The following is a 13,015-nucleotide window of genomic DNA, read 5'->3' as shown; positions in this document are numbered from 1 at the left end:
GAGTCAAGAAAATATATAGGTGAAGTGTAAAAGTGTTGGAATAGATATACCATAACAGTAACAACACAACAAAACAAGACAACAACAGCAAAACTGGAGTGGCTAAGAAAATATCAGAAAAAAATATATTTTAAGATGAACATTTTTACTAGAGACAAAGATATTTTAAACTGATAAAATGATTATACCATCTAGAATGTATAATAATTATAAACTTTTATGCACCTAACAACAGAACTTCAAAATACATTGAAGCAAAATCAACACAACGGAAAAGAGAAACAGACAGTTCTACAATAATAGTTGGATACTTTAATACCTTTCTTTCAATAGCAGAACAGACAGAAAATCAACAAGAAAAAAAAAAACTTGCACAACATTATCAATCAACTAGACCTAACAGCCATCTATAAAACCTTCCACCCAACAGCGTCAGAATATACATTCTTTTCCAATGCACATGGATATACTATATGCTAGGCCATAAAACAAATTTCAGTACTTTTAAAGGATATAAACAATACAAAGAGTGCTCTCAGATGACAACAGAATGCAATAAGAAATCGTTAACAGAAAGAAATTTGTTGAAAATCACAAATGGAAATTCAACAATATATTCCTAAATAATTCATGGGTCAAGTAAGAACTCATAAGGGGAATTAGAAATAATTTTAGATGAAGTAAAAGGAAAGTATAACATGTTAATATTCGATTGGTCGCACATAGTCTTTTGAAAAGCAGAGGGGTTAGACAAAGAGATCTAAATTAATTAAAAAATCATTTATTATTCTGGGAATAAAAAGAACTGGGCTTAGTCTCAGTTTTGCCTTTCTTTATCTTTGTGTCTGTTGATCATCTTGGAATAGTCATTACATAGCCAGAATACAGTTGCCATCTCAGGAATCAAATACTGTTATCTCTAGGGCTACCATAACAAGATACCACAAACTTGTTAGCTTAAAAGAACAGAAATTTATTTTATCACAGCTCTAGAGGCCAGAAGATCAAACTCAAGAGTGTTGAGAGGGCCATGTTCTTTCTGACGCCTCGAGGGGAGGATCCTTCTTTGTCTTAACCAGATTCTGGTGGTGGCCATCAATCACTGGTGTTGGCATTTTTTGATTTGCAGCTGCATCACTCTGGTCTCTTCCACTGTTGTCACATGGAATTGTCTCTGTGTGTTTCTGTCTCTGGAAACAATTTAAATAGAAATTTCTATTTTTAAAAAACAAACTGTTGATTACTATGCTCTATTTAGATAGTTCCTCTAACCCACACCCAGTTCCATTTCCCCATATGTATTTGAGAAGGAAAGAGGAACTCCTGTGAGCTATCCTATTGGAAAAAATCAATGATACAGTGCTTTACTAGAGATGCCTCTTACCTAAAATATTTGAATTAAATATAAAATCTGGGGAAATTATCACCCAGTTTCCCTCTTCTAGAGGCATGACCTGAATGATAGGCAGCAGAATATTTTATACCCGTGAGGTTTGCTGACATTATTGATTTGATCCAGAATCTGTATTTTCTCTCTAAAGAAAACAGTATTCTCTCTTTCCTTTCTTTAATTTATAATGTTGATGTCTTAAGATTATTGTCAGAGAGGATGCTTGTAGTTCAAATGATTTGGCTGTATTTCACCAGTATTATTACAAGATAGTCAAACAATGGCTGGGCTCCAGTATAGACCTCGGTCCCTTTGTTCCACTGGGATACGGATGTGAAAGCCACTGTTTCCTTATATTCCAAAGACCAAATAAATAAAACAAATAAATAAACACAAAAAAACAAGTAAATGAAACTATCTTAAAACCAACTCTCTTTTCTTCCTCATCCATGTTAATTCTCTTCTACCTAAAATTACTTCCTGGAAGTGATTTTTATGTTTCTTAGAGCCTCTTTATGTATATATCCACACTAATGCATATAAAACTGTTCCTTGTAGATCTTTTACTTTTTCCATTTGAATAATTATTTTCACATGTCGTATAGAGTTTATCCATTGTCCTAGATATGCATTTCTCCTGTGTATTTGAGCATCATAGGAAGATAAATTCTACTCTTGAAAATGTTAACTGGTGACTGAGACACAGAAAGCTATTCTTCTTACCATTTTTCAATAGTGAGTAGTAGATTCTGTAGGGGTGGAATTTTAAGATGTAAGTATACTGTTTTTCTACACTCCAATTACGTTCCCCTTATCATAGAAATTGACCAGTGAAGTGTGCTGCTGACTTTTCAGAATCCATGTACATACAATCCATTAAGTTATTAGATATAACGTTGGTCAGAAAAGCATACTGTGAAATGTTGCTTTTATTTAAACTCCCACTATTTTCACTCCATGGTTTCAAGATTTGACTTCTTTATTGCCCTCTGGTGGTGGGCTCTGTGAACTGCATATTTACGGGTCTGGGGCACGTATCTTCCCGGAGGTATTCAACTCCTCAGGGACAAGCTAAAGAGTAGATGATAAGAAGCATTCAGATTTATTAAAACTAATTACGAATATCAGTAGCCTGACTGTTGTTTCTAAAAATATAAAATATTTATCCTTCTGTTGTCAAACAACCATATTTCATGAAAAGAAGTATAAATCCTTTTTTGCTTGCAATAAAAGAACAATAATTGAGGGTATTCTTCATTTGGACCAAATACCTTCTCTGAAAATATAAGTGAAAATAGGAGTTGAACTTTCCAAAATATTCTTTAGTAAATAAAACTCCACATATAATTTCAAATTATCATTTAATTTTACCCTAAATTTAAATATCTATATTGACTTAAATGCTGTCCTCTGTAATTTCGGATGATTCCCTCCTTTATATCTTCTTCCTCTCTTCAACAAATAAAATACATATGAATGCCTAACATGAGGTAGGGTATTCTCTGTGAAATAATGATGTTGGGATACTTGATTTTGACTTAGCAGAGGGGTTGAGCCTCTGTGTTGGTGAATTCTCCCCAGATGGTGCGTGTGGAGAGGGTCAGGCATATCTCTGTGCTCCTGAAGTTTTCTCTGTGAAACTGTCAACCTCCAATATCAGAAATAACTTCCTTCGTGAGAAGGGATTTTCAGACATGAAAAGTTTTCTCTTAAAGTGCAAGTATTTTTAAACTCTATAAAATATAGAGCATTATAAATTTTCTTTAGTTACTACAAGCTGAATTTTAACTGAGAAGACTGGGAAGTCCATGTATGTGTACATGCATGCATGCATGCATGTTTGTGTGCTACACGTGTGTGTGTGTGTGTGTGTAGGTCTACTGAGGATACAGAACATATTCTGGACATGACAGAGCAGTGGTGTATCAGAAGGGAAAAGAGTATAAAGGACCAGCTTCACCTGCTTAATTTGTCCCCTGACCTGGTGTCGTCTTATTTTCCACCATCCTTTGCTGATCTGTATACTAAATACCCAGGGCTCCTGGGTACCTCCAGGTACCTCTGTAAGTTTTACAAGCCTATCAATATCCCATGTACAGTGGATGGAACCTGGACTTTTTGCCCATATAGTTTTCCTTTCCCTCAGAGTTTTCGTCTGAGCTATGTCATGGGGTAGGTACTGTTGTGAAAATTTGTGCTCACTTGTTAAATAGAAACTACTCATTGAACTGTTTAAACAAATAAACAGTATCTTGAGTCAATTGCAGGGCACCTCCAGTCTCCACAAAGCAGAGTTACTTTGGGACAGGAAGTTCGTTTAGTTTCCCCTTAAATCAAAATACAAAGTTACTGAGCAATTGTAGGACCAACCCTGTAGTTGCAAACTTGGGAAGAGATCACAGGATTCTGTCATCGTCTGCTTATCCCCTTATTGGGACAGCAAATAGCTCAATAGTTCTTATACTGAAGTCAAAACGAAGAATAATACCGGAACAAAGTCTGCATTGAAAGTCTGTGTCTTATTTTTATTTTCTCTTGGCACATAGTAGGTAACTGTTAAATGTTCTCTTGATAAATGTGAAAAACACACAAGGTACTTCATCTACTAGGGGTCATAAAATTTCAACTTTTCTTTTGGTGTAGGGGTTGATGATGAAAAGTTTGGAAACTTCTGATCCATGTTAATGTTCCTGCTTTGAGAACTGCAGGGTGCAGCTTTTAGATGGAAAAAGTTGCCAAGAGGACCAGAAGTAGAATAAAGGCATTTATGTAATTCTTCCTTATAGTTTCATTTATTGGTTTTCAGCATCTAACTTTGAAAAGTTGCCTGAGGCTGCCTAGGGTCTGCAATAAGGATCACAGCTGTGCTGTCCTACCCCCTCCCCACACGTGGGAACAGAACCTACCCAGCAGTGCTAATAGAGGCCCATGGCTTTCCGCCCACCTCCGCCCACTGCTCAAGGCAGTGGCTTTTTTCTACCAGCCTCACCCTTCTCCATGTGAATCTTTTTCTTCTTTCCAGTTTTATTAAGATGTAATTGACATGTAACACTGTATAAGTTTAAGGTGTACAGCATCATAATTTGATACATGTATATATTGCAAAGTGATTACCACAATAAGGTTAGTTAACACATCCATGACCTTACACAATCAATTACCTTTTGTGTGTGTGTGTGTGTGTGTGTGTGTGTGTGTGATGAGAACATGTAAGATCTACTATCTCGGAAACTTTTGAGTATGCAATAGAGTGTTGTTAACTATAGTCACCATGCTGTACATCAGACTCCCAGGATTTATTCATCTTATAACTGGAAGGTTATACCCTTTGACCAACAACTCCCCATTTCCTCCACTCCCCAGCCCTTGACGGCCACCATTCTACTCGGTTTCTGTGAGAGCAGCTTAGATTACACGTAAAAGTGAGATTATGCAGTGTTTGTCTTTCTCTCTCTGACGTATTTCACTTAGCATAATGCCCTCAAGGTTCATCCAAGTTGTTGCAAATGGCAAGATTCCCTTATTTTTTAAGGCTGAATAACATTCCATTCTACATATGTGCCATATTTTCTTTATTCATTTGTCTGTCAATGGACACTATAGAAACAGAAACTCACTCAGTTCCTACAAGTGTCCAAGGTAACAATAGACAAAATATGGATGTTGGTGGGTGTAGATCCAGGCAGTAGGTTAGACTACATCCCACAGGCAGGAAGGCCGCTATTTTAGGAGGAGCTGCCTTGAATATGAATCAAATAATAATTGATTTATATATCACCAGTTCAGAACTAACTCATCTGTTTTCAACACCTCACCATAGATATGAAATGAGAATGAGTGGAAAAAGAGGCTTCTGAAGGCAAACAGTCATAAAACCCATTATTATTCTGTAAAAAGGAGACTATACAGTCTTACCTTCAGAACCTCAACTCAAACAAAGACATGTAGCAGCCTTAGTAGGATATAATCGCAACAGAAAAAATACAAGCAGAAGGCAGAGGAAAAAGAAGTGCCATTTGGTATGGGAATAAATAGCTCTGTATGTCTCAAAAGCCTCCTATAAACATGTCTGGGTGTCAATATAGTGTAATAATTAATATCCATAAACCCTGAGTCTTAAGAAAAAAGAACTGTATCTTTTGCTTTCTTTTAGAAAGGGACAGAAAGGTAACTATATTTGCTTTAATAAATACAGAGACTTAGTGCACTTAAATATTTGATCAACTAATTTAAAAAATGTTTCTTACAGTATACATCATTTTCTGATGAAACGGGTAAAATAAGGTTCTAGGGTGTGAGGAGGGCATGCGGTATTCTACACATTTTCTTTTCTGTCCTTTTGTAGCTGAATATCCTTTTCCAGGCCTAAAGAAGTAGTAAAATTATGCACCTAAGATTGAATAAAAGGTTTCATAGACATATTTTACATATATGCCATTAGATTTCCACAGAGTTATTTCAGGCTGCTGACAGGTTGCTTGCTTGAGCTGAGACCCCTCTAAACAAAGCCCAGGAAGAAGCTAACAACTGTGAAAGCCAACTTATTTATTCTGTGAGTAACTTGGCTGCAGAGCAGACTAATTACCCCTTTAACCACACTGTTTGAACTCATTGTACTTATCTGGGAATCACTATTCTGAAAGTAGAGAAGGGGACTAGGGAAGTTAAAAGAGACAAAAGATCTAAATATGGTCTCTTTGCAGAATCTCAAAGGTCAGGCAACAGGCTTCTTTCTGATGGTTTTAAAAAGAGAAGATGAGCTGTGGTTTAAAGGTCCACTTTGGAATTCAAATTCTACCTCAGGTGTAGCCTGAATGCTAGTCTCCACCTTGAGTGAATCACTGAAGGATCATTTCTCAGCACATAGTCAGTGTTTGTTAAATTTTCATATTATTTTATCCCAGTGAATAATATTGCTGAGGGATTTTGAAACTATTAAATTCCGCCAAAGGACTTGATTCTGTAATGATACCAAACCTTGGAAAATAAAGGAAGTAGAGATTGGTGAATCCTTGACAAATTATTAGAGTTGTAACTGATTGTTTCATAAGGAAAGATAGGGAATGGATCACTTAGGAAACTGAATGAATACTTTGAATCTCATCTATTTCTGTTAAAACTACAGGTTAGTTGAGCTCAAAAATTGTAGGTATAAAAATTGTGTTTTTTGGTAATAAAATTTGTTTTAACCCTTGTCTCAATTATGCATTTAAATGTTGACCAATTCACAAGTAACTGTTTACAGTCGATGGATTGGCCAGTGGCTTTGGGATCATTCATTTTATAGTCTGGGATTTCCAGTGTGATCTTTATTTTCCCATTTATACTCTATTTCATACATTTTATTAGCAGTAGTAGTAGAAATAGTAGTAGTAGTATCATTATTATTTAGTTAGAGTAGAAATGTTTCTATAACTTCTTACGATCAGACATATACTAAACAACACACATTTTGAAAGCACTGGTGTTGGAGTAAATTCGATGTTGATGAGACTAGTCACTGCCCTTAAAGGAGCTTGTCTTCTAGTTGGAAAGATGTGACATATACAATAATCTGAGGCATTAAGTAAATACATGGGTCTGAGGGCAGAAGATCCTGAAGGAAGCAAGCTACAAAGAACTCATTTTGAATCCTGGCATTAATATTGGCAGATCTCCTCACACCTTTTTACGACAGTTATAGACAAAGCAAGTAAGACTGGAGAATACACTGCAATGGCCCAACTAAGATTTAACGTCATTTCAGCCTAGGGGATTCTTTCTAGGCTTTGAGTATATGATAATTTAAATGCTACCTAAATAGTAAATTTACTTTAATGCTGACAACGTAGAAAAGATACTTTGCTGCAAAAGTATACACAGTAGTAACAGGTGGATTTTGGAAGAAACTAATATTTTGTCTTATACTGGTAACTACACTATTGCCCCAGACCTAGCAGCAGCCTTTACTCTTTGTTGTTTTCTTCTAAGACTGAAGAGCCTCTTTATTGTTTGTGCTGATTTTTTCCCACCAACAGATCTCAGAGCAATCTGAGTGCACTGGCCAGTTGGGACAAAATTATCATTAGAATTCTTGGCTAGAGAAGAAAGCTCCTAATTTAAGAATGGCTTTTTGCCTTCTGAGAGCTCAGAAGAGCACATTGCAAGCCATCTACATTTATAAAACATGTTTTAGTATGGAAAATTTCAAACATCTACAGAAATAAAGAGAAAGAAGTAGAAACTTTCATCCATTGTTCTCATCAAATGTCCATTTCAGGCCAATAGATTGTCTCTGCACCCTCTCTTACTACTACCACCATCATCCCCAGCAATTTTAAAGCAAATCCCAGATTTCTTTTTCTCAGTGAAAACGTCAGTATCCATATTTCTAAAATGCAAGAACTGCCCTTTTTAAGCTCAACTATGTCATTATCACACATCCGCAAATAATAATGATTCCTTAATATCAACAAATAGCCAGTCAGTTCATGTTTCCTTGATTGTCCTCTAAATGTATTTTTATTTTAATAACCATTATTTATTTGATTGCTGATCCAAACACAATTTCTTTTAAAGTATAGGTTTAAAAGAACTCAGTTTGCTCATTTTTCTTGCAAGTATTTGTCCTTGAATTCAAAGCATTCATCCAGTAGGGTTCCCAACTGTCTGGATTATGCTGATTGCATCCCCTTTCTGCTTATATGTTTATCATGCTCCTTTGGTCCATGTATTTACTGTCAGTTGGTAGATAGATCTAGAGCACTGACATAATTCAGGTGTGATTTTTTTGTCAAGTTTACTTCATAGATAATACTGATGAATTCCAAAAGGAACTATAAAGTGTCTGTCTTACTGTGACGTTGCAGCCATTAATGATCAATGTCTAGATCCATTAATTTATTAAGGGTACCAAATGGTGATATTCTACTAACTAGATGATTATTCATTTACTAGCTAGAACATTATTTCATCAACTACTTGGTTGCCCTGAGTTACAGTTTAATTAGGAAAGGAAGAATAAATGTTTCTTTTATTTTATTTACCAGTTTTACAAAAAAAGAAAAAACAAGAGAGAGAAAGGTTGACTCTTCCAAAGATGACTAATGAGGTATTTTCTTGCTTTGTTGTTGTTTTCAGTGAGGTTGTTATAAATATCGATGCAGAGATTGTCCCCTCTTAGGTTCACGGATCCTGTTCAAGTTGGCTCCTGAGTCCTTTCCACACAACCACAGTAGTCTTTGAAGTCTTCCCAGCTCTCTTATATGACAAGAGGTACCAGGAACATCTTGTTCATTTCTTATGCTGGATTTGAAATCAGCTGTTTCTCCAAGGAGACATTATCCACTGTGTTTATTCAAACTTGTGTTCCTTCTAGTTTAACCTTCTCTCGAGACATGATTTTTTTTAAACAAATTACTTACTGAATTTTTCACCTTTTCAAATCTTGCTATTCTCCAATCACTTCATTTCTGAATTTTTCTAATTTCTTTTATGTTTTTCTTAAAACCAGTTTCTATTCCTTTGAAAATTTCTTTTACTTTTTCCGCAATATCAGGCAATAAATTTCATTTGTTCTGTGGACGTGTCTTTCTGTGACGTTTTCAGGATTTGCTGGAACTTTCTTTTCACCCCTCTTTTTTCTTTTTTTTTCTCACTGATTTTCTACAGGATGTGAATGGAATACTCTTCTGTCGCTCATTTTTAAATGAAATAAGTTTCCACTTTAGGAGGGAAACATAGATCAGAATATAATTTCTAGCTTCAGAACTCCAGGGCTCACTATCTTCTATTATTTTCACAACATAATTTTTTTTATTTATTTATTTTTTGCGGTACGCAGGCTTCTCACTGCTGTGGCCTCTCCCGTTGTGGAGCACAGGCTCCGGATGCGCAGGCTCAGCGGCCATGGTGCACGGACCCAGCCGCTCCGCGGCATGTGGGATCTTCCCAGACCGGGGCACGAACCTGTGTCCCAGCAGGCGGACTCTCAACCACTGCGCCACCAGGGAGGCCCCACAACATAATTTTAAAAAATGACCTTAAAATTTCTAAAATCTTCCTCCTCGGCCCTCCTATGCCCATTTACCCAGGCCTCCTCTTTCCTGTCCTTGTTGAGTATGGGGATTTGTTCTGGAATGGTGCTTTGGTTTGATAGGTGTCAAGGTTTCACAGACCCCAGAACACTTGGCATCCTCAGAACATTTCAAAGTTCTTGCACTCAGCTGCAAAGTGGAGCCTGCAACATTCACTCCCGGTTTCTGCCGCTGTTCTCAGTGAGTTTTTCAATCTCAGTGAGTTCATGAACCATAGTAACCTTTGGCTCTCCTTAAAGAGAGAGAGAGTCCTTCCCTCGTCTTCCTCCCACACACCTTGGGATACACATATGTAGGTCTTTTTCCTGTTGTTGGTTTGTTCCTACCTGGCTGTATGTTGCAGTTAATGTGGACACCTTGTTGTAGATGTTGTCTGTGGGTTTTTGATCTTGCTATCCTAGATGCTTTTCTTTCTTCTTTGTGGGGGTGGGGGGTTGTGTATTTAGGGGAGGGGTGGCATATTCAGGGATAAAAATCTTCTCTGTAGCCACCACCATTTCCCCAGAATCCTCTGCCATTAATATTTAAAACAAAATCATGGGAATCATTATCCGGATCCTTAGGATAATCATTACACTGTATCTGTCTTTTTTCCAGGCTTCAAGCTGCCTGTGGCTCGCCACGTTAGTATACTGACATGACTGGGCAATGCCTAATTTGATGGGCTCTTTCTGTACTACCTTCCTCCTAATCATGACAGTCTTGTACGCTATACATAGTCTTCTTCACTGATAGGGAATTTAGAAAATACAGGAAGCCATGGGTTTAATAGCTGAAAGTGGAATTAATGTGTTCTTTTTCTCAGGTAAAATATCATAAGACTCCTTAGGCCAAAGTTGTAAAATGAAATCGCAACTTTCCTGGAATCATTTTGCAAACGTGAATGCCCACATAAAGTACACTAGGACTTGAATCCAAGGAATAACACATTTTTAGAGCCTCCAAATGTATAAACTTAGTACAATTCTGCATTACTTCTTAAGGCAACTGAAGAAAATAATTTTGTGATCAAATAAATATTGATTTTATTAACAGTTATTTTAAAAGTTTACAAAACTTATAAAAAATGTTAAGGCTCTATCAGCCTCATCAGTTGTTAATTTCTTTTCTAGAATCTTGGATTAAGGAACAGTCGTTTGAGGGGAAACATGGTATAAAATGGGAAGATAATCTAACAGTAAAGATAGTTATATCTCTTCCTGTGTGATGAACTACTCCTAAGCTTGGTGGTTTAAAACAGCAGGCACTTTATCTCCTCACAATTTGTGAATCAGCAGAATGGGCTGGGATCTCCTGGGTGGATCTATCTTGCTTTCACCTGAGGTGACTACTGAGGCTGCCATCATCTGGTTGCTGGACTGGGGCTGGTTGCTTTCACATGTCTGGCCATTGGTGCTGGCTGTGGCCTGTGCCTAGTCTCCACTAGGTTAGCCAGGCTTCCTAACATGTCAGGTTTCCATGAGGACAAGCCCTAAAGCACGAGTGCTCTTCAAGCTTCAGCTCTTGATATGCCATTGGGCCAAAGCAAGTCACGTGACCAAGCCCAGGTCAAGGTGGAACAAAACTACACAGGGTGAGAAAACGGGGGGAGGGGCATTTGCACTGGGGGTCAGTAGTCTAACAAACTGCTGCAATAACTCTATAAAGAAAAACACCCCGGAGGACAACTGGTAAAAAATGAATGTGTGCGGGGTGGGGTGGGGTTTGGCATAGGGGGGCAAAGGCAGTAAACAGAGGCTACCAAAATCTGAAGATTCTGGAATTTTTGGAAAATCCACTGGGATTAAAGGAGTTACACAACCATGTTCTGACACCAGAAGAAAGGTGCCAGTTGAGCATCAGGGAAGTCTAGCGCTCTTCCTCCATCGCATCAATTTTCACGTTTCTTTGACTCAGCATATTTGTAGAATGAATCATGACTTTCTATAAATTTTTAATTCAGTTTTTCAAAGAAATAGTGACCTCGCTTCTATCTGCTGTGCCGCAAAAATGCCGTAGAAAAAAATTCCTTCTGTTAAATCGCTCACTAGGTGAAACTGTATGTGTAACCTAGTACCAAAGAGGTATTAAGAATCGCCACAGCCGAGCCGGCCCTCCGCATCACGCACCCTATAGCAGCCAGTGGGTGAGCCGGGAGTCGAGGAGGTCACCGTGGGAAGGAGGGGCACGGGCAGCGTGGCAGCCTCCTTCCGTCTCCGTGGAGCCACCTCCGGCCTCCGGTACAGGGAGTCGTCTGCAGCAACCAGTGGTGGCCAGCCTTGCAGCGCTGTGTTCTAGGTCAGTAGCTTCCAAGACTCCAGTTGGATTCATTGGAGTAGGCAACGTGGGGAGTCCAGTGGCAAAAGAGCTCATGAAACATGGCTAGCCACTCACCATTGTTGATGTGTTCCCTGATTCATGCAAAGAGCTTCTAGATGCAGATGAACCCTGTAGTGTCTTCTGCAGGGGATGTAGCCGAAAAAGGTGACAGAATTATTACAATGCATCAATGCACTAGAAGCTTATTGTGGAGCAAATGGAATTCAAAAAAAAGTGAAGAAAGACTCACTATTAATAGATTCCAGTACTGTTGATCCTATGGTTTTCGGAGAATTGGCCAAAGAAGTTGAGAAAATGGGAGCGGTTTTCACGGATGCCCCTGTTTCTGGTAGTGTGGGAATGGCTCGATCTGGCCACCTCACACTTAGGATGGGAGGGGTTGAGCTGCTGTGGTGCATGGGCTCCCATGTGGTGCATCGTGGAGCTGTTGGGACTGGCCAGGCTTCGAAGATCTGCAAAAACTTGCTGCTGGCTATTAGTAGGATTGGAACTGCTGAAGCTATGAATCTGGGACTCAGGTTAGGGCTTGACCCAAAACTCTTGGCTAAAATCCTAAATACGAGCTCAGGACAATGTTGGTCAAGTGACACTTATAATCCTGTACCTGGGGTGATGGATGGAGTTCCCTCGGCTAATTACTATCAGGGCGGATTTGGAGCAACACTAATGGCTAAGGATCTGGGATTAGCATGAGACTCTGCTACCAGCACAAAGAGCCCAGTCCTTCTGGGCAGTCAAGCCCATCAGATCTGCAGGGATGTTGTGCGTGAAGGGCTACTCAAAAAAAAAAGACTTCTCATCCGTGGTCCAGTTTTTGCAAGAGGAGGAGACATTCTGAGTTTGCCCTCTGGCTGTGAACACTGAAACATTGAAACCAAACTGTGTCTTGGAGCCCCTTATGGCTCACTCCACAGGAAAATGGGCTTAATCAAAGGTCAGCTGTCTGCTTTTGAGTGTGTAGGTCAGGGGTTCCCAACCCCTTGGCCTTGGACGGGTACCAGTCCACAGCCTCTTAGGAACCGGGCTGCACAGCAGGAGGTGAGTCGCAAGCAAGCCAACTAAGCTTCATCTGCTGCTCCCTATGCCTCACATTACCGCCTGAACCTCACACACCCCGCCCCCCCTCCCTGGAAAAATTTGCTTCCAGGAAACCGGTCCCTGGTTCCAAAAAGTTTAGGCACCTCTGGTCTAGGTCACAGTAGATCCTGGGATTTTTCACCCATTCTAAACT

General features: G+C 38.8%; 1 pseudogene across 1 annotated transcript in view; it reads left to right on the top strand.

Moving 5' to 3' along the window:
- LOC308610727 (3-hydroxyisobutyrate dehydrogenase, mitochondrial-like) overlaps positions 1-12,800 on the top strand; it is a 28,903-nt pseudogene extending 16,103 nt beyond the window's left edge. Inside the window, exon 3 of the transcript in view lies at positions 11,581-12,800. The product of the transcript in view is annotated as a 3-hydroxyisobutyrate dehydrogenase, mitochondrial-like (transcript). The remainder of the gene's footprint in view (positions 1-11,580) is intronic.
- Positions 12,801-13,015: the final 215 nt, after the last annotated feature.

Source organism: Mesoplodon bidens (assembly GCF_964165515.1).
Source record: "Mesoplodon bidens genome assembly, contig: HAP1_SCAFFOLD_407, whole genome shotgun sequence".
Lineage (NCBI taxonomy): Eukaryota > Metazoa > Chordata > Mammalia > Artiodactyla > Ziphiidae > Mesoplodon > Mesoplodon bidens.
This window is presented reverse-complemented; position numbering and strand designations above follow the sequence as displayed.